General features: G+C 48.3%; 1 protein-coding gene across 3 annotated transcripts in view; it reads right to left on the bottom strand.

Annotated features, from left to right (window-relative positions):
• The window catches only part of TBL1X (transducin beta like 1 X-linked), a 227338-nt gene that overhangs the window by 147454 nt on the left and 56835 nt on the right, over window positions 1-23049 (bottom strand). The gene's annotated exons all lie outside the window — the stretch shown is intronic.

Below are 23049 nucleotides of genomic sequence, written 5' to 3'. Positions count from 1 at the left end.
AGACTACGACACAGAGGAAAGAAAGACAGCGATGGAACGTCAGTGCCGACAGCACCCACCCCGAGATGACGTTAGACACGAGTTCAGAAGAAGAACCTGAGGGCAATTTCCAAATCCCTGCCGTTACTATTTCCAATATAAGGTTCTGTGATTTAATTCCTTAGGGCCTCCTTCCTCGTTAAGAACTTGAGGACCTTTCAGAATGATATCACACAAGCAGGAGCAGCCCTCCGCACCTAAGACTGGATTTTATTACACCCAGTGTGTAAACAGGGCAACCGAGGGCCCTCTTTCATCTGAGGTGAGATAGGAAGGTCCCTCACAAAACAGAAATTTGTACCGTACTCACAGCATCATAGCAGTAAAGAGCAGTGAAACATAAAAAATAATAAAACACGAGACAACTGGCAGGCTGCTAATGGCAACTCCTCTGAATGCCACCTCACGACGGCAGTCGGGGAGCCCTCACTCCATCACGCCTGGGTGTAGACCACGGCGCTCTACGTATGCTTCGGCAAGAAACACTGCTTCTGCACAGCGGATGCTCCAGGGGATAGAAACTAGAACAGCACGCAAGGCCTTCTCTGTGCATTCATCCATTCGCTTACTCATTCAACAAATGTCACAAATACCGTAAACTGTCACCTATCTGTTAGCAACAACCGAGACAGAAAACAGCACAAAACCAAACTGCACAAGTCCTATGCACCTGCCACAAAGCCAACTAGCCTCTTGTTTCATCAGAGTCACTGAGAACCACTTTATCACGGCTGAGTACAGAACACAGCCGGCATGCCACAGCTGTGCCTTCAAAGCAAACAGCACGATCACAACCAAAGAAAGTCACTCTTCTTCTTTAAACTTTGAAGAAAAACAAACGTAGCACTGTAGGTATAGGGAAATAAATATTCAGGAAACATCATTCATTGTTAATTTAAGAATCAATGGGGAAACATATTTTCTTCATATACTCTTCAGGTAAGTCATTTAATATCCATTCATTCCTGCAAAATGACATTTTATTATGCTTGCAGGTCTGACAAGTTCAGCGTCAAAGTGTGAGTTATTCAAATGAGGAGAAAAAGCGACACTCACCAAGACACATATAAACTTGATTTCTTCTTTAAAGCGTTATGACACTAACAACAAGTACTTAACGCTTGTAGAATTGGCAAAATCAGGATTGTGAGCATGCGTTGATGTATATGGGCACATATATACGGACATGTGTGTCATTTGCCCATCACCCCACGACAGCAGACTCAACCATACACATGTCACACGTGACGAATGAAAAGCACTTTCCCAACTCACACCACGATATGCCAAATAAATCCCATATACAAAGACCAAGACAGGACCTGTCACATGAAAATCTGGTATGAGAGAGGTAACGTAACATGACCCAATTGGGCTTACAATTGTATAATCCATCCAGAGCTAGTATCAACGGAAAAAAAACACGAAAACTTTAATAAGGTATCAGTCGCACAATATTTGTTTGTAAGCGTTAAATTTTATTCAGTGGCATGAAATTTTATTTAGTGAGAGAAAAAGAATCACAACGTTTAAAGATGATACATTAAAGTATTAGGATAGGGACTTCCCTGGTGGCGCAGCGGTTAAGAATCCGCCTGCCAATGCAGGGGACACGGGTTCGAGCCCTGGTCCAGGAAGATGCCCCATGCCACGGAGCAACTAAGCCCCTGCGCCACAGCTACTGAGGCTGCTCTCTAGAGCCCACGAGCCACAACTACTTAAGCCTGCGCTCTAGAGCCCGTGCTCCGTCCGCAGCGAGAGAAGCCACCGCAATGAGAAGCCCGCTCGCCGCAACTAGAGAAAGCCCGCGTGCAGCAACAAAGACCCAACGCAGCCAAAAGTAAATAAATAAATAAATTTACTAAAAAATAAACAAAGTATTAGGAAAGCATGATCTTTCTTATTCAGCAAGTTGTCAACCAACAGCAGTCTGAATCTCTCCCCGCAGATATAACACCAAACTATCAATATAATCTTCAGGTGACACGTCTATTTCTGGTCTATAGATGACACAATGAGGGTACCATGGGGTAGAAAAGAATGCCAGTGAATCTCGTCCTCAACTCCCAAAGCACTCTCTCCACATTCTGCAATGAGTACTAAGCGTACTTTTAAATGTAATTGTCAAGCACGTTATTTATTCACTGAAATTATCACAGAAGTTTCTGAACGCCATATGGTCCTGGTGTTCGGGTTTCAGTTTCTCTGATGTGCAAACACATCCTACTCCCCCAACCCTCACCTGGAAAGGGCAAGTGTACCGTCCTCAATTTCATTTAACAACACAGCAAGCAAATCCCTTTGGGAAAACAATTAAATTCAACTCTGTGCTTACCTAAATACCTCAAAATCTAGGACACCAATGGCAATGCTCAGTTAATGCAAGAACAGAGTATTAAAACACACGCACACACACACACAAACAGGCACGCAAACACATCTTGCTATTCACAAACCAAAGTGCTCCTTCAAGTGTCAACCTCCCTATTTAGGAGATCAGAAAGATGTCCTAGGTAAAAATAAAAATTTAAAACTAAAACCAAAACACTCAACACTCTCCCACAAATACACTAGAGCTTCACCATACTGAAAGACGCTCAAGAAGCCTCATAAGGCAGAGACCGAAACTATGCAACTCTCTGATCCTTCCCCCTTTGGAAACAAGATGCCCTCAAAATGACTTAAACCCCAGCCTTTTCCAAAAGTGGGGAAAAATTTTTTTCTATTTGTCAAATTAACGACTGGGAGGTGTTGGGTCACTAGGAATTCTGTTTCAGTTTGCACTGAGGGTCAGTCCTGCCCCCAAGTCTTTAGACCAGTGGCTGCCAGCTGGGGATGACTGCGGTCTCCAAGAGATGTCTGGAGACGTCTGGAGACGTTTCAGGTGGCCACACCTGGGGCTGAAACGGAGGGTTTCTCCATCACCAGCCAGCTCAGGCAGTTCCGCTAACAAACACGTCTCCAGTCTCTCTACAGCTGCCTCACGCACCCCACAGACTCTGTCTGGCCCTGCCGTGCCTCACCCCCGACCCCCAATCTTCTGCCCCGGCTGTTAACAAGCTCTCCTAACTGGTTTCACATTCTCCAGCCTTGCGCCTTTGAGAGAACGCAGGCGTTCAACCCTGAGAACCACATTGCCGGTAGCATCTACAAGTCACCTGTCCTTCTCACCCTGTCTGCAGGCTCCCCACTGAACCCACGCCTTGCTGCCAGGGGCATTTCTTCCAGGCACACCCCTCGGGTCCCATAGTGAAAGTGAGAACTGAGATGCAGCTCGGCCTTAGCAGCTCTTCTGGCTGGGATACGGACATGTCCTGTTATTCTACCCAGGATGCACTTGGCCTGGCAACCACGAGTTGGGGAGCTGCGACCAGAAGGGCTGGGACAATCCACCCCTGGCCAGCTGTACGCATCCTCGGGCCAGGCTTCCCCACGCCTCCAGTTCCAGGTAACTGACTGAACCCTCACAACAACATTAGGGGCGGCCCCCACCATGCACACGCACAGAAAGGACAGAGAACCCTCCCTGGCACAGACAGAACACCACTAAGTATTGGATAAAACTCCTTTCACCACCGTGGTCCACACATTCCGGAATGAGCTTACAGCCTCGTCACCAAGTATACGTGTGGCCCCAGAGAAGAACCTGTGAGCCTCGTACTTCCCTCTCCCTGTAAAAACCGGACGAAGGACGCCTACGTTACACGACTGTCGGGAGGAAGAGAGACCCTGATTGTAAAACACACAGCACAGCTCCTGGCCCATCAAAGCTCTTAATCAGAGGCCATTACCACCGGCTGTTATTACCGGGGAATAGCCAAGGCCCTGAAATGATCCAGAAGAGTCACTCCAAATCTTTCCTTCTCATAAAATCGCGAAGTAGCTATTCTTCCTGCACTAATTCTTTACACTCGTTTAGCGGGAGACCCAGAAGAACTTTTACTTCAATAACCTTGATTTCATTTCCTGCTTTTCAACTAAAGTTATGAAGCATAATCAGGGCTCTGAGGCCCAGTTTTCAATGGAGTTTAGCGGAAAGTGCTCTACCACTCTGGTGGAGATAGAAAAGGAATTTCTTTTCCGCTCCATTCAATGTACCTTTAAGCCCAGGAATTTATTTTTTAATGGCTTTTTTCCCCCAGTAAAATTAAATGATTCAGGACTTTTGTTAATTGTTATGAGTCTTTCTTTCATAGACTGGTTTCTAAAGAACTTTAATTTTCACGCCTGAAAGGCCTCAACAGTTTAACTGGGGTCTGCTCAGCAGCTGCTTCTGACACTGTCCTCATCGTACTAAATTTAGACATACACTTTGCCCCGATGGACTTCAGCAGGAAGCAGCCGCATTAAAGTAAGATGCTGCTGGCGCATCAGAATTCAAAGGCCACTGTAAGCCAACAACTTCCAAGAAGACACCGCACTCTCTCAGTCACTAAAATACCTCATCATTTCCCACCTGGGAAAAGAAAAGAAGAAAAAGATTGGAGGTGGGTCCCAAACACACACACGCGCACAACATAGCAAAAATAACATTAATGAACTGGGTCAATTAGGGCAAACAGAAGAGAATGGCACGAAAAAATGAGACCAAGCTGAGAAAGGTGAGGACAGGACCCAAAGTTCGCCGTCAGACACAACGTTACATCAGTTGGAAGGGAACTCTATAAATCAGACTCTGAGTTTCCTAAACATCGATTCAAAGAAACAAATATAATTAGATGCCTGACTGACAGTATCCAAAAAATGAAGGAGACACAAATATCAAAAACACAGCCTCTAGAGTTTGATGCACGTGTAAAATCTCTCCCATGGGTCCCAGAGAGGAAACTGTGGACTCGGTACAACTCTACCCTCAGTAAATGCCGTCCACCAGATCTTCATTGGGTCACTTTTAAAATAACCCTCGGCGTTAGATAACCACACAGCACCAAAGCACAGCTCAGTAAATCAAATTTACAAGTGGATAACAGTATGCAGGTCTCCACACAGCCCAGTTTACTCCAAAGCTACGTCTTAGAGGTGTTCCAAGTCCCAACTGGGTGGCGGGTCTCCTGGGGTCACAGAAACACGTGACAGTATATTGTAAACACATTTCGGTGCCAATAAATATACCACTTCTACAGTATTGTTTCTAATGGTTGCCTAGTAACCGACTGTATGGGCGAGATCATACTGTGATTTTCACCACTGCGTTCAATTGCTTGGTATTGTAAGCAATGCCCCAATAAAACAAGGAGAACCATTTTTTAAGTGTCAAAACCTTTTGCGAACCACCTACACTAAAGAAAAGAAAGCTGGGGCTTCCCTGGTGGCGCAGTGGTTAAGAATCCGCCTGCCAATGTAGGGGACACGGGTTCGAGCCCTGGTCCGGGAAGATCCCACATGCCGCGGAGCAACTAAGCCCGTGCGCCAACTACTGAGCCTGCGCTCTAGAGCCTGTGAGCCACAACTACTGAGCCCGTGTGCCACAACTACTGAAGCCTGCGCGCCTAGAGCCCGTGCTCCGCAACAAGAGAAGCCACCGCAGTGAGAAGCCCGCGCACCGCAACGAAGAGCAGCCCCTGCTCGCCACAACTAGAGAAAGCCCGCCGCAACTAGAGAAAGCCCACACACAGCAATGAAGACCCAGTGCAGCCAAAAATCTTTTAAAAATTAAAAAACAAAGCTGCAATTTATTACCTGATGTTTAAGGGAAAACACCTAATAGCAAGACTACATAATGGCAGTAAATTCCAAGGTGCCTTTGAAATTGTTTATGTTTCTGTTAATCACAATGGGGTCTAAAGGTATTTGCAGAACAGCACCACACAAGACACGTGAACCATACCTGGTATGTGTGTGAACAAAGCTCCAGGCTTCCTGAGAAATAATTACAAAATATGTGGCATTAAAACTTTTCCACAAATTCGAGTTGAGAACTTCAGGAAAAACATCATGAGCTAACCATGACCTTTATTTCGGGACAGCAACGCATTCATCTGTCTTTCTGTTGGAGACGATCCTGGTTGATGCCCGTTGTCCCAAGGTAATTATTAACAGTGCTGCCTTTCCCTCTCAGAAGTGCCCCAATTTGGACAATAAATTATACGGCCGCTCGAGTCAACAAGCAAGATGGCCTAGGTTTCAGAACAACCAGCTAGGAACGCTAAGGTCCCAGACATGGGTTTCTGCATCAAGAAAAGGGAAGTTACTAAACCTGGAGCTCCTAACACAGCGGAGCTGGTGGAAACGACCCTCGGTCAGAACCATGTGAACTGTGAGAGGAAGCTTCCTACTCTGCTGTCCTGAAATAATCCACTCCTTCCACACAGCCAACAAGTGTAAGGACCAGGCCTCATCCTTCCCGCTCCTCGGGGACACCTGGCATTACTGTTTCCATAACCCTCTCCTCCACTGGCTCACGTAACGGCCACAGTTATCCAAGTGAATGGGTCCAGAACAATCCAGCTGGACTGCAGGCTCCACGAGGGCAGGACCTGCCTCTGCTTTTAGTTCACCCACGCCTGGCAAGTAGGAGCCACTCAATAAACACGCGTCGGATGAGTCAATCTCTTTCTCAGATCATTTCTCTGGTTCTTCTTCATCCTCGATCCACTAAAGGTAGGCATTTCCCCAACACCCCACCCTTGAATTTCTTTTTCCTGCAGCTCTGTTCTCTTGTAAGGTCATCTAACACGGTGGCCCTCTTCGCAGGGAGCGCCAAAGCTCTCTTCTTCCAAGGCAGTATTTCCTCTGCCTGCTTCAGTCTCAACCTGGGTCCCTGTCCAGTCCCCAAAGGTCACTACTTCAAATGTAAATGTCCATCTTCTCCCAGTCTCTCTTGACTATGTCCTATGCCTCACCAATTGTTACCCTTCACATCCAGGCCCAGAGCTTTGCTGCTCTCACCTTGGACTCATCCCTTGACCTTTTCTGACCCCCTCCCAACAATCCATCAATCGGGCCCCAAGTTTTATGCACAGAGCATCCCTAAACGTCACCTCTCTCCACGCCCACTGCGACTCCCCAATCAGCCTCGGGATGAGTGCATACAACTTCCCCCTGCCTCGTCTTTCCCTCTGCAAAGCCGCACATAAATCTTCCTAAACCAAAGGTGTGACCCTAACGCATCACTCAAAACACGTAATGGCTGACAGCACTGCTCCGGAAATACGTAATGGATGACAGCACTGCTCCGGAAATACGTAATGGCTGACAGCACTGCTCCGGAAATACGTAATGGCTGACAGCACTGCTCCGGAAATACGTAATGGCTGACAGCACTGCTCCGGAAATACGTAATGGATGACAGCACTGCTCCGGAAATACGTAATGGATGACAGCACTGCTCCAGAAAACACCCAGCTCACACCTTGCAGCTCCTGATTGAACCCCTGGTTCCTACACAGCCAGGAAAGCAGGAGGCAGGGACTAATACCACGTCAAGAATAAGCTGTTAAACTACTGTAACCGATGCCCTCTATGGTAGCAGAGTCATCCCTCCGCACCCCAATTGTGCCCATACTAATCCCCAGAACCTGTGAATATGGCAGGTTCCCTGGAGCGGGGGAAATTAACTGCACAGATGGAATCCAGGTCGCTAATCTGACCCTACAAAAAACAGTTATCCTGGATTATACAGGTGGCCCAAAGTAATCAGGGGAGTCCTTTTAGTGGGGAAGAGGGTTTCAGGACAGCCAGTGTCCAAGCAATGCAATGTGAGACTCGGCCATGGCTGGCTTTGAAGAGGGAGTAAGGGGCCAGGGGCCAAGGAACACAGGCGGCTTCTGGAAGCTGGGAAAGGCAACAGAAAACAAAACAAGACAAACATTTCCCCTAGAGCCTCCAGAAAATAAGTGTCCCTGCAGACACCTCAATTTTAGTCCAGCGAGACCCGTGCTGGACTTGTGACCTCCAGAACTGTGAACTACTAAATGTAAGTCACCTGAAGCCACTACGTGTGTGGTCATTTGTTCCAGGAACCACAGGAAACAAACACAGCCTTCTGCTTGCCGAATACCAGTTCCCTGTGTACTATAACCCGTTTAAGAGGGATTATAATCTGGGCGTCAGGGAACGTACGGTGCGATCCACGTGTGGTCTCTATAGCTGCTTGAGAAGCTGCTGCACCAATGCTGGCTGCAGGGAGGACTTCTGTCACTCCGGGTGGCATGAGGGGGAGGTGAGTGGGGACCCCGAGGGTGAGCACCTCCTTAAGTGTCATGCCTCTCCAGGGGGGCTCCCTCACCGCACCCCTGTCGGGGCCTCACTTCCTCAGCACCTGGCCCCAACTCCCTGTGGCCCCTGCAGTGCCAGGTTTCGTGTCCTATGGCCGTGCCGTCTATTCCCCGATGAGGATTCTGTTCTGAAACCCTGCGCTCTCCTTCCCGATGCTTCACCCCTCAGCCCGTCCCTTTAGAGCCCAAGCGAGTCTTGCAGCAGGCGGGGCTCTGCGAATGGACTCGCCGTCCTGACTCATCCTCTGTGCCCGAGCCCCGAGTCTCTGCGGCCTCGGGGCGGGTGGGGGGGGGGTGTCAGTGCCCACCGTTTCTTCCTCTGTTGGGCATCACTCATTAATTCCTTTACTCTCCCATGTGCTCAGACCAAGCTTTATGAGATGCTCATTACCTACAGAGACACAGAAGATCCACTCGGCTCCTTTCTTCAAGGAACTCGGGACCTTTAAAGCAGGCAATGAAAAGCCCTCCTTTCCTACTCAGCAAGCGACGCTGTGGGCCTTATAACTGAGGTTCAGGAAGTTCTTTGAGAGATGATGACAAGTGCTGGTGAGGATGTAGAGAAACTGGAACGCTCACACGTCGTGGGTAGAAACGGAAAACGACACAGCCAGTTTGGAGAACGGTCTGGCTGTTCCTCAGAAAGTTACACATGGAGTGGCCGTATGGCCCGGCAATTCCACTCTGAGGGATATACGTAAGAGAAGTGAAAACATACGTCTACACAAAAACCTATAAACAATGTTCACAGCAGCTCATTCATAACAGCCAAAACGTGGAAACGGCCCACACACCCATCAACTGATGAGTGAATAAGCAAAATGTGGTATATTCATAACAACAAAATAACATTCAACAATAAAAAAAGAGTGAAGTACTGATTCACGCAACCACATGAATGAACTCTGAAAGCAGTATACTAAGGACTCCCCGGGTGGCGCAGTGGTTAAGAATCCGCCTGCCGATGCAGGGGACACAGGTTCGAGCCCTGGTCCGGGAAGATCCCACATGCCACGGGAGCAACTGAGCCCGTGCGCCACAACTACTGAGCCCACGTGCCACAACTACTGAAGCCCGCACGCCTAGAGCCCGTGCTCCGCAACGAGAAGCCACCACAACGAGAAGCCTGCGCGCCGCAACAAAGAGCAGCCCCGTTCGCCGCAACTAGAGAGAGCCCGCACGCAGCAACAAAGACCCAGTGCAGCCAAAAACAAATAAATAAATTTAAGAAAGCAGTATACTAAATGAAAGGTCAGACACAAAACATACATATTATATGATTCCACTTGTTTGAAATGTCCAGAACAGGCAAATCCACAGAGACGCAAAACAGACTGTGTTGCCAGGGGCTTCATGGGTAGGGGAGTAGTGCCAACGGACAGAGGGTTTCTTTTTAGGTGATAAATGTTCTAAAATTGAATTGTGGCGATGTCTGCACAACTCTGTAAATTTTCTAAAAATCACTGAATTGAACATTACAACAGGTGGATTTGGGTATGTCAAGTATGCCTCAAGAAAGCCGTTTTTTAAAAAAACCCTTCTGAGATCCTTCAAGCGAAGATTGCCTATGTGTATGTGCGCAAATGTACAACAAAATACACAGTTGCACTGTTACCACACAATCAAGAATCCAGAGACAACTTCCAATTTTTTTTAAAAAATGAAAATTCTCCATTTGCTCTGTTACAAAGGATTTAAATAAGCTCACTGCCTCGAATATCAAATGCCTAATTTGCATAATTTAAGTTGGTAAGAGGCCTGCAGACAGGCTTTCTCATTCAAATTACATCTGAACAGTAAGGTTTATTGAATCAACTCTTATTTATACATAACATGATTTTCAGCCGGTTTGCGATGAAAACTGAACACGTAAAACATTTCTTCTTATGGTCACAACAGAATCCAGAAGACGAAACTCACTAAGGTATCTGCTTATTAGGACTCAAGCATCCTAACACCTGAAGCCCTAGTTTAAGTGGATTTTAAATTCAATATAAGTGGATTAAGAAATTCAATTTTCTGGTGTCACACGTGACAAAAGCTTCAAGAATGACAGTAAAGTATATATTTTTAAATTGCCCAGTAGCTAATAAACCTGTCGTTGGGCTTCTTCCAGATGGTGTAAATTTTAGCACTGCTTTAAAAAGAAAACAAAAAAAAAGGACGTATGGAACTCACACACTTTGACGTCAGCTCATTTCTGTGAAAGAACTCTTCTATGTCGGACTGAACCATCATTATAAAATCAGAATTTTGTAGGGTTATTGTTTTTCCCAGGTTCTGCAAAAGAACATGGTCACATCTGGTCAATCTTGGCAGCACACGTCCCACTGGGCAGAGTCAGGATCAAGGAAAACGGCGACAGCAAACGCCGCCAGGCTGTTTCTCAGCGCGAGAGGAGGAAGCAAAGGCCTGGACCCCGACCTCCTACCGCTTGCGAGCCGGACCCCGACCTCCTACCGCTTGCTAGCTGAACCCCTTCGACGCTGCGTATGAAACTCCTGACTGTAGCACCTAGACGGGTGTGTCCCCTACCTCAGTTTGCTACGGCTGGTGCAGCAAATGACCACACACTCAGCAGCTTTAAGCAACGCAGACTGACTGTGTTACACTCTGGAGGTCAGGTGTCAACAGTGGGTCACGGGGCTGTGCTCCTTCTAGAGGCACCAGGGAGGGGAGAGGCTGGGTCCTGACCCTGTGCAGGTTCTGGAGGCCGCCCGCCTTCCTGGGCACATGGGCCCACATCACTCCAACCTGTGCCTCACTGGACACATCCCCTCTCTGATGCTGACCCCCTCGTCCACTCTGACGTTCCTCTGTGGTGACGGCAACTCTGGGCTCAGGAGGATCACGGCCCCACCTGGAGACCCTGGAATCACATTTGCAAAGTCCTTTTTGCCGTGTGAGGTCACACGTTCACAGGATCCAGCATCAGGCCTGGGACGTCCTTCGAGGGCCATGGCTCTGCCTACCTCAAGTACCAAGGACCAACTTGAGAAATGGGAAAAGAACCTGGAGTCTATGAGACATGACACAAGAGTAAGGCGTGGCAGCAGGAACAGAGATTGGAGACAGCAGTGTTCATTTTTACAACGCTGACCGGTGGTAGTAGCAGCCTTGCTTTGCTTTAGGCCAATCCACACGTCTGCCTGTTTCTGGAGGCCTCGGGCCTCCACCTCACCGTCTGTACGGAGCTGTGGTCAAGGAAGCGGCATAGATGGGCTCCGCCTTGCGCACTTCACGGTTCGGGCTGCAGCGATCCTGAGCCCCAGAAGTGGAGGCGAGCCCAGCCAGCTGCTACTCACGGGAGCCTGCCTTGGAAGGCACACCAACTCCTACTCAACTCTAGACTCTTACCCAGTCTAATCCTCACACGGACGACAATCCCCAAATCACAGATACACAGACCGAGGCCAGATGATTTTCACAAGGTCACACAGCTACGCGGCAGCAGAGTCCTAGACCGGTCCCTCGTCCACTGCACAGAAAGGCCATGGCATCTTCCTTCCTCAAAGACTAGGGGGTCAGCCCAGTCCCTAAATGCCTCCACTCTCCTTTTCCTAAAACACCCAAACCAGAAACATGTGACCTCGTAGCCAAGAGAAACTGAACCACGAGATTCACAGCCCCAAACGGAGGCACAGTCGAGGCCCCCTGGGCAAGCTGGGCCCAGCTTTGCGGGACGTGGCCCTGCCCACTCGGGGCCTCACACACCTGCCCTGCTCCCTCACCTAAGGGCCTTGCACCCACACGTCCAGCAGGTCCTTCTCAGGGCACACAGCAACACCCATACCCTCATCCCAGCTCTGCCCCCTGCAATGGGGGCCACTGGCACCATGCCCGCCTCTCCGAAGACCTAAAGTTCTCAAGGGGAGCGATGTGCCTGTTCTCTACGCCTCCAAGCCGGCTGAGCACCTGGCACAGCACGTGCTTATGAAACGCGAGCACCATGAATCCACGTCCTTAACCTCCATGGTCCAAGCTAACAGGGACAGACGGCCCGTGTCCTCGCCACAAACACTGTGGAACACAAGCATTTCCAAAAACTAGCATGTGCCCATACAGTTCTTCCTCCGTATTTATAGGGAGCTGCATGTTTGCATAAGAGCCCCTCTCTCTTTGCCCATCTCTGCTTCTGGACCAGGAAGTTGTATAGGAGAACAGTGCGACATAACCAACTTAAGTGTGCAAAAGAAAATTCTGTTGAAATGTGCCACAGTAAAGATCAGAATATTGTCAACTACATTTTGAAAATATGAACTCAACTCTACTTTGGACCCTTGAGCGGAAGAACAAACGAGGCCCTTCGGTCTTAATGTCACTACCACCGCCATCAGCAACGAGATATACGCAGCAGTACACAGGAAATTACAATCCCTGGGGAAATGCTGGGGATTCATTTTAAAACCAGATTTTTAGGGCACAGTCCCACAGCACTCATCCTGTGTACAGTGGCAGTGGCAGTGTTGTGTGTGTGTGCATGTCGATGTGTGTGAGAGACAGAGTGCATGCCTGTGCACATGTGTACATGTGTCTGTGCATATATAATATTTTACGTTAAAAAAATCATGAAGTGGGACTTCCCTGGTGGAGCAGTGGATAAGACTCCACACTCCCAATGCAGGGGGCCCGGGGTTCGTTCCCTGGTCAGGGAACTAGATCCCACATGCATGCTGCAACCAAGAGTATGCATGCCACAACTAAGGAGCCCGCATGCCTCAACTAAGGAGCCGGCGATCCACAACTAAGGAGCCCGGGAGCCACAACTAAGGACCCTGCCTGCCACAAGTAAGGAGACCACGTGCTGCAACTAAGGAGCCTGTGAGCCACAACTAAGGAGCCCACCTGCCGCAACTAAGGAGCCTGCCTGCTGCAACTAAGACCCAGTGCAAATAAATAAATAAATATTAAAAGAAAAAAAAGTCATGAAGTGAGGCTCCAACACACCCTCGAGCCCACAGCGTGTCCACCTCAGCACTATTAACATTCGGGTCCAGGCATTTTTGGGGGTGGGAGCTGCTGTGCGCACTGTAGCATGTCTAGCAGCATCCCTGGCCTCCACGCACAAGAAGCCAAGAACCTTCCTCCTAATCTCCACCTGTGACAACCAAAAACGTCTCCAGACATTGCCAGATATTCCCTGGGGGACACAGTTGCCCCTGGTTGAGAACCACAGCTCTCAGCTACCAAAAAGTCCCCAGGATGAGTGTGGCCGGATTATTTAAAGCATACACGGTCCCTGAAACCAGAACAATCTACTTTCCCAGATTATTACGAATTACAATGAGAATTACCTTTCTTTGAGGGGGTCTTAAAAATGCAATAAATTCTGCATTACACTTTGTTGACCTACATTCTGTTAAAACAACCAAAATGTAAGTTCTTACAAAGGAAACTTTTAGAAGTCATTTTTCCACACAAAAAAAAGAGTCAGTATTTTACTGAGATGATTTTGAAGAGTGTAACAAAAATCAAAACTGCTTTCTTTCATTAGTCTTAACCGAAGCCTGTAATCAGGGAGAGAATGCAGGAGACAGCCCTGCATGAACCCAGATTCCATCTTTCCCTTGTTTGACCGAGATTTTTGTAGGTTACACAAATATTACCTTTAAATTAGTGTTTATCTTCCTCCAGCATGTGGACAAAGAATGAAATGTATTGCTGGAAACAGAGTCTACATAAAAGCTTTTATTTTCCCCTTTATCCAGAACGCCAATAAGAATTCTCAACGCTTTCGTCTACCTGACTCCTCCCCCGCCACTAACAGCACAGAGCCTTGGGCAGGATCAGAGAGGAGTACTTCTGCGACCCCAGGCCCATGGTTCCTCTTAGAAACAACTGTGATCCGAAGCGAAGGAGCTCTGAGTGATTTCTAAGATGGATCCTCCAGGTGGGCATGGAGTAGGGGAACGGGCCACGTCTGCCCGTCGTGCCCTGAATCCTCCAAAAGCTCTTTGATCGTTCCCGCCATCCCTCCAGGCTTCCACCTCACACTGAAGGCTGGATAAAGTGAAAGCTTCCTTCACAACTACTTTTAGAACCTGGGTAGAGGGGAGCCGCCCCCGTACTCTTTTTCTCCAAAGTCTGAGAGAGAACTGACTGGTGCACATGACTAAGTCCACGCCGTGAGGTGGCCAAGTCACGTCCGACCCCCCAACACACACCACCCCATGCGCAAAAACCACCGGCAGGGGACAGCATCACAAAATGAATTCTGCAGGGTGAGCCCAAGGTACGACGGAACTCCCGCTCGCAAGAGGGCCTGCCTGGCACAGAAGGAAGCAAACCATTCCCCTTATTTCTACTCGTAAAGCGTAAGATTGGGGCAGCTTTTATAACGTCTTGGGACGCACAATCTGTCGCATCTGTTCGGAGGGTCTGATTCCATACAGTTGGAGTCAGTGGACCTTTCTGGAAAGGGCGAGACAGGAAATATTTTAAGGTTGGTAATTGAGAATACAGTGTAGAAATTATATAACAAGAGAGAAAACAAATTTTCACTGACAAAAATCAAAATTTTGTGAATTCAAAATTTGAGTTTTCTATCATTTTCATGCGTCATGAAATATTCCTCTTTGATGTTTTCCCCCCAATCGTTAAATAATGTCAACACCATTCTCAGCTGGAAGGCTGCACAAAGACAGGCGGGGGGGGGTTGGCTTGGGGGCTGCACAGGTGGACCCCACCTCCTGGGGGCAGACCCTGCAGGCCCAGCTCAGGGCCTGGGGAGGACAGGAGGCTGCGCAGGCAGCCACAGGCAAAGACGAGAGAAAGAAAGGGAAACCCAGACGGAGACACCACCGGGGGAAAGGGCTTTCTGAGCCCAAAATGCTATCTTTGTGTTGTCTGTGCTAAGAAAACTATATCAGGACAACTGATACCTTCAAGTGTGAGAAAGGCGTGGTATTCTGTATATAAACGACACTGTTTACCCCCATGACTTTGCGCCTTTCAGTGTGGCTGGCTTGTGATAACTTCTTTTATGTGTTACACACACATAATTTGAATGATGAGTGATCACAAATGGTCCTAGTTGTACACCTCTTCACCACGTCACTGGAGAAACCCTTATAATTCCAAAAAGAGCACTAAAAATCCTGCAAACCAAGCTTAACAAACAGTAGAACATGTGACGCTAAAGTGGGATGCATCCACGGGTTAGCCACTGACGTTACGAAATGCACACCCAACTGGAGCAGGTGTCTGACAGGTTAAAGTACGTTTCATTGACAGTTCTCATGAAACTGGTCTCCAGGTACAAATGCCCCGAACCCCTTCAGCTCTGCACACGGCCTAAGACCACCGTGACGGGAACTCCCCAGAGCGCCTTTACCAACGTTCAGAATTTTCATGCTTTGATAATGATCGGTCACAACCCCTACTTAAAAAGGTGACGTTTTGTTTATATAAGAATTATAGATAGATCTTTAAAGGGGGGCTTTTAAACACGTTAGAGAAATCCAGAAAGGAACAAAGAAAAGAAGGAGAAAGCCATGAGCATGGACTGAACAGGTGAAGTGAAAATGGTGTGGAAGCGTAAGGAGAGAAAGGGGACTTCTGAGTACACAGAGGGTCAACTTTTGGACCACGTAAATGGTTTTTACATTCCAAAATGTCCTTACTCTCCAAAGGTTCAGGAAGGAAGAAAGAGGGAAGGGAAAGGGAGAGGAAAAGAGAGAAAGAAAGGGAAAGAAATTTACTGTTCGAGAGAGAGAAAGCAAATACGGCAAAACGTTAACAACTGATGAATGTATTCTTTACGTTTTCCACGGGTTTGAAATTTTTCAAAATACAAAGTGGAGGAAAAGAGCGGAAAAAAGCTTGGCTTTACCTGAGTTCTTCTGCCCTCTGACAGACACCAGCTCCACTGGCTATTTGCCCTCAACAAAACATCCAGTTAGGTCAGTCTTAATATTGAAATAAAAGTTCAAACTATTCTTGTCAAAAAAAAAACAAACCCAAACCCACTGACTTGGCACTTGTGTCGAGCTGGGTATTTCTGGTTCACCGTGCAAGTGTTACTAGTTTCTCCAAGTCTCTCCGGAGAGCCGCGCTGGCATGCCCATCCTCCCCCCGCAGACTCCGCGAGGCCTGGCCTTGGGCAGGTGACCTCGAGTGTGGCAGAGTGAAAACCAGGCTAGAATCTCCACAGACATCACACACCCCCAGATCCCCAGCTAGGACACCTCCCCAGAAAGTCTCACAGACCCCACAGGGCAGCAAGAGGCATAGTTCTCGTGCTCCTGACTGAGCAAATACCTAATGATTAGGAGGAGTCAGGAACATGTATTTTTTTGGCCGCGTTGGGTCTTTGTTGCTGGGCGCGGGCTTTCTCTAGTTGCGGCGAGCGGGGGCTGCTCTTCATTGCACTGCGCGGGCTTCTCATTGCGGTGGCTTCTCTTGTTGCAGAGCACGGGCTCTAGGCACGCGGGCTTCGATAGTTGTGGCCCACGGGCTCAGTAGTTGTGGCACATGGGCTCAGTAGTTGCAGCTCACGGGCTCTACAGCGCAGGCTCAGTAGTTGTGGCGCACGGGCTTAGTTGCTCCGCGGCATGTGGGATCTTCCCGGACGAGGGCTCGAACCCGTGTCCCCTGCCTTGGCAGGTGGATTCTTAACCACTGCGCCATCAGGGAAGCCCCCCAGATTAGCCTTTTAAACCCTAGTGAAGGCTGCACAGGACTTCTCATTCTCGCCCTTTGTTAGTGACCTGCTCCTTAGACAAGCCTTCCTGGAGGCGACATGTAAGAAAGAGCACTTAGAATCATCTCTTCCTTAGGGAAAGCGCTTCTTTGAGAGAAACGCCGAATACCTCAGAGTTGTGCCAGACCTACAACCCCAAAGTATGAGAAGACACTCCCTGCACGTGGACTGAAGACCGCTGGAAGGCTCTGGGCTATTTTGGAGACGAGTTTAAATCGCGTACTGAGCTTTGCAGCTGGGCTGAGCACTGCCGTCTGGGGCCAGAGAGCGCTCTCATTCTGGCTCTGGTCCTCTCAGTTTCCACCCCTGTGGGACACTTGTGCTGGTGAAACGCTTACTTCTCCTAGTTTAGAGTTTCTTTTTCACGTGTGATCTTCGAGGAGCTGCATCTTCCCTGGCGCCTGGCTGATTCAGATGCCACGTCAAGAACCTTTCTGTGCGGCTGCGACCTGGCCGTGATGGAGAGCAGGGGCACGCGGTTGTTGCGTTGTGTACGGGAATCTCGTGTTCGTGCGAGAATGTACTATTTCCCCCTTTCCAGGCACCACACCCAGCACCTAGAAGACCTCAGCTAAGTCCAACCAAATAAATTAGAGAGTGAGACTTAACAGAGGGTCCTCACGCTCGTCCTTTACAACCACTGACAGGCCAGGAGAGCTGCATGCCCCCAAGATACAGACGACACAGCCTAATGTCTCTGCTTACCCTGCCTCCCGTGGTTTGCTTTCAATCCACAGGATGGGCTTGTGTACCCCACGCAGGGTGTGAGCTGGTCCGAGAAGGGCCAGGGGAAGAGGAGGAGAGAAGGACGGACCCAAACCTCTCACAATCAGGAAAACATACGTTTGATTCCAACAGCACCAGCATCCCTGCTGCCTTGAGAAGTGAGACACACAGGGGCCTTCACGGTGGCCGAGGTCAACGGCCGGCGCACCTGGAGACCCAGCCTCCCTCCAGTCAGCTGATTTCCTGCTCCGTCCCCTGGTCCCACAAAAGACACTCAGGCAGGCACCCAGAACAGTCATAAATCAAGTCCAGGGAGGCACAGAGTCAGCAGGGACATTCACCTGGAACGCCAAGGCACAGACGCTTGTCACCACTCACCGTGGCTTCCAGACCTGTGAACTGAACTTTGTTCCTCAAACGGGGTAACAAGGCCTGGCCTACCTGTCTCACGGGGATGCACAGAGACGCGCTGAAAACCAGAGAGCACGGCAACCGTTCACTACGATGAGCCCTGATGGGGAAGACAGGCCGAGGGCTCACGCTGCATTCGCCCTGCGAGCGCCCAGGGACTGAACAGCTGAGCCGTCGCTGCACGGGCCAGCTGACAGTTTCTCGGGACACCACGGTTCCCTGCAATCTGGGGCTCCTGTACACACCAAACACATCGGGTCGCGCGGAATCCCATGCTAACTCTACAGTGCAGTCTAAGACGGTCTAGCACGTGGACGTTCATCAGGTTTTAACTGTCCCTGCCCTAGCCCTCTTCCTAACTGTTCCCCAGTTTCTTTATGGGGAATTTCTTTTCCTTCTCTGTCTCGCCCATAGCACCAAGAACAGAGGAGAAGCGACCATGGCACAAAGGAAGGTCCAGCTCCCCGGCACGCTGGCCTCCCCCACGGTTTTGGCAGCGGTCGAAGCAAAGTGTTCACGAGCTCATGACTATGAAAATCTGCAAAAGCGAGACATATTACCATCAGCGACCAGTTGAGCCCTCTGCTCCCTGCACCCTCTCTCCCGACCAAGAGAGGACGAGGGAAAGCGGAGTTACCTCGACACATCTGCCCTGGCTCAGCGGGATACAGCTGTGGGACTCGCAAACGTCCCCTTGCACGGCTGTGTCACTGCCGGCTGTGCTGGAATTAAGAATGGCTTCCAGAAATACTCTATTTTAGGACAAATCATCCAAAGTCAGGGCACAGTGGGCGGTGCCAGATAGACGATCATGATATAAACTGCATGAGGGCAGAGGAGAAACAAAACTGCAAACTATCAAAGCCAGAAGCTAGCCTATGGAAAATTCTTCCACAGAATTTTTATCACTTATCAAATCATTTGTCAATTTTTACCATTTATCTCATAAAATTACTAGAGACTTTCCAAAGTTTAAGAAGCCAAAAAAGTTCACATCCCATTACGAATAACGGGCCGTGAATCAGCGTAAGAGCAGCAGCAGCTGGTCACCAGGCTACAGGAGACCCTGGACGGTGTATTTCCTCTACAGAAAACGATACTGTAAAGCCACTGTCATAGAAGGAGGTGACCTACGAATACACAACTTAGGGGGAAAAATGGAACAAAATGGAGAGGCACGTCAGGCCATGAATTCATTCATAAATGTTACTTTCCCATAACGTGCTACCTGCAGTACCTGCCAACTTTGAAAACTTGTCTATGTACTTGCTCCCCTCAAAACCTGGCGAAGGCAAGTCCTCGCGGGAAGACTGCCAGGCTGGCTCTACTGAGCCCCTGGTCTAGCCTAGAGATGGGCACATGCTTCCAGGTCAGCCAATTAAATACGCACATGCACATGGGCGCGTGCGCGCGCACGCACACACACACGCGCGCACACACACGCACGCACACGCACACAGACACACACACACACTTTGAATCGTGAGGTACTGACACAGAACAGAGATGTAGCTGGAGTTTCTTTTATGGTCTTGGTTACACTGGCGTGATGAAAGGTCGTTCCTGCCAGAGCGAGAATTCTCCATTCTGCAGACTGTCCTGGATGCCTGCTGCTCCCAAGACTGGGCCTCGCTGCCCTGCTTCAACTCCCAAGGGTCCAGCTTCAGTCAGGCAGGAACTGTTTATCTTGTTCAAAACCGAGAACCCTACAGGATATTCACTGGATCTACAAAGGGATATATGTCTCCTGGCATACAAACATGCCCAAGATATACGTGCTTACGTGTGTGTATTTTGTTAATAGGTTTGTTTTCGTTTAAAATCGAGCTGTAAATAAAGTACACACAACACATATGCTTATAACTGCATGCAAAACATCAGGAAAAATACACAAGAAACTATCAACAGTGTTTACTCTGGGAAGTGAGATTAGGAGGGAGAAAGAGGCTTTTACTTCTAACTCATACCCTTCGGTACTCTTTGAATTTTTAAATTTTTAAGTAAATAAACAGCATGTACTATAATAAATGCATACAAAACTAAGAGGAGGGCCAAACCTACAGAATAAACTCTCAGCCATGAGAAATGCTTAATCTCCTCTTGAAGCTTTTTCTCCCCCTTCCTTGTAAGGCAATTCCCTCTGACAATATTCACCCGAAGGCTCATCTCCCTCCGAGGGCCAAGCTCAGTCTAACCACCCAGTGTTCCAAGGAGCAACACAGAAACCTCTTTCTCTCAGAGAAGCAGAACTGAATTGCCAAATCCAGCCTTGGTAGCTCAAGCTCGACACACCGACTTTCCCCCGTTAGGTGCTTCACATTTAATGAATAAAAAAAAAATGAATGAATGAGTTGCACCATAATGAATGAGCTGGCCTTATGATCATTTGTTTCTACAACACTGAATTAGTACAGCTAATTATAGTTAAATTCCACCAAAAACATCTTTGCTTTTTTGTTTTGTTTTGTTCTTACATTGCTCGATTCCCAGCGTCCTTCTTTATCCTGGTGAGTGAAATTCTCTCTTTAACTGTTCATTACTTACACCTCATACAAACAGTACATTCTTAACAAATGCTGGAGAGGGTGTGGAGAAAAGGGAACCCTCTTGCACTGTTGGTGGGAATGGAAATTGACCCAGCCACTATGGAGAAGAGTATGGAGGTTCCTTAAAAAACTAAAACCAGAACTACCATACGACCCAGCAATCCCACTACAGGGCATATACCCTGAGAAAACCACAATTCAAAAAGCACATGCACCCCAACGTTCACTGCAGCACTATTTACAATAGCCAGGTCATGGAAGCAACCTAAATGCCCACTGACAGATGAATGGATAAAGAAGATGTGGCACATACATACAATGGAATATTACTCAGGCATAAAAAGGAATGAAATTGGGTCATTTGTAGAGACGTGGATGGACCTAGAGACTGTTATACAGAGTGAAGTAAGTCAGAAAGAGAAAGACAAATATCATGTATTAACACATATATGTGGAATCTAGAAAAATGGTACAGATGAACCGGTTTGAAGGGTAGAAACTGAGACACAGATGTAGAGAACAAACGTATGGACACCAAGGGGGGAAAGTGGTGGTGGTGATGGGGGGGGGGGGGTGTGGTGTGATGAATTGGGAGATTGGGATTGACATGTATACACGAATATGTATAAAATAGATAACTAATAATAACCTGCTATATAAAAAAATAAGATAAAATTCAAAAAAAACATAGTACATTCTGCCTTTATTACCAATTAGAAAGGAAAAGCAAAGTTAGAAACTGGGAGAAAATTAACGCTGCCTTCATGCTTGATCAGACTGATAGAAAAAGCATTTTTACATCCTTAACATGACAATGAGAGAGGAATACATATAAAATACATTAGACCAACTAAGAGTAACAGTCCCTGCGGCTTCTCACTAAATTGGAGGGTTTTCCAAAGAACACCCCAAGCATTAGTGAATGCATAAGCATCTTCTCTCCCACTTTTATCCGTAATAAAAATTATGGAGAAAAGAAATCCTGCCTAACCCACTGAATTTGGATTTGATTGTAATTAACTGTCCTTTCTCACCTGTTAATATAAAACATTTTGCTATTTGAAAATCAGCACATATTGGAAGGGAAGATCATTTCCCTGGGCATCACTTCCCTCAGCTGCTCCAGCCTTCTACTGATGAGCCCAAAGTATTTAAATTTAACCCTCGTGAAGGAAGCTTCACTTTATAAGGAGGGAAACACAGCAAGACAACTTCACAGTTGTCTGTGAAGGAGCCAGTGCCAGTGCTGGGCCTTTCTGGTTCACAGTTGCTCTCTGGCTTCACCTGCCAAATGACTTGATCTCTCCAGTACAAAAAAACAAATTTCGGGCTTCCCTGGTGGCACAGCGGTTGAGAGTCCGCCTGCCGATGCAGGGGACACGGGTTCGTGCCCCGGTCCGGGAAGATCCCACAAGCCGCGGAGCAGCTGGGCCCGTGAGCCATGGCCGCTGGGCCTGCGCGTCCGGAGCCTGCGCTCCATAACGGGAGAGGCCACAACAGTGAGAGGCCCGCGTACCGCAAAAAAAAAACCAAAAAACAAATTTCAACAACCGTTAATTAGGGCCTTGGGCAGCCCGGCTGACCGTCTGGCTCCGACCATGTCCTCTGATTATGCTCAGGCTCTAGCATGCCCTGGTCCTACGAGTCAGTAGCCACCCGGGGTGTGGTTCCTTTGTAACTTGCACTCTGTGCCTCATCCTTTGTCCTGGTAACCCACCTAGTACACCAGACCCTCTAGAACCCGAATCCTGCCTGGCACATAGTAAGTGCTCAATGCGTGTGAGCTCTGACAGTGAAATAATGATGATGCTGACAAGCTGCTATGATCTCTGCCCACAGGGTCCACCACTTCACTTCTTGTGCAAATTCTCCCTGAGCTACACCCAGTGCTTGTTGGAACATCTGTACACACTCTGGATGTTCTGCTCTACTGCCAACTATGGATGTCTTCTAAGATTCCACCCAGAACCGAGTCTATCCCCTGGCACCTCTCTGAGCCCACTGGGTCGGTCTAGTTCTAACTCAGCCCACTGTCTACACGGATCATCTGCAACTGGTGGGACACGCCCTTCCCGTGAACTGCTAACACGGCTGGATGCGAAGATTCAACCACCTGATCTTCACCTGTCTGCCCGAGCACACGCAGGTGCCAGGCTCTGAGGGACACACAGGACCACACGACGAACGTGACGCAGCCCTGGCTGTGACACAAGAACACTTTGGTGTGGAGAGACGTATATCTATAGACTATCATAAGACAACAGAAATGCTTCTAACAAACTGCCCCTGGCATATGATAAAACACAGACCAAAAAAAGCCATCTGGGTGGGAGACAAAGGCCTCCCGGAGAAGGTGATACAGGAGCCAAGTTTCAAAGAAAACGCAAAGTTAGGAGGAAAAGGGAGTAGG

The sequence above is a fragment of the Aethalodelphis obliquidens genome, unplaced genomic scaffold, assembly GCF_003676395.1.
Source record: "Aethalodelphis obliquidens isolate GAN/ISIS:26980383/991018 unplaced genomic scaffold, ASM367639v1 scaffold91, whole genome shotgun sequence".
In the NCBI taxonomy this organism is placed as follows: domain Eukaryota; kingdom Metazoa; phylum Chordata; class Mammalia; order Artiodactyla; family Delphinidae; genus Aethalodelphis; species Aethalodelphis obliquidens.
The sequence above is the reverse complement of the archived record's forward strand: the minus strand, read 5'-3'. Positions and strand labels throughout refer to the sequence as shown.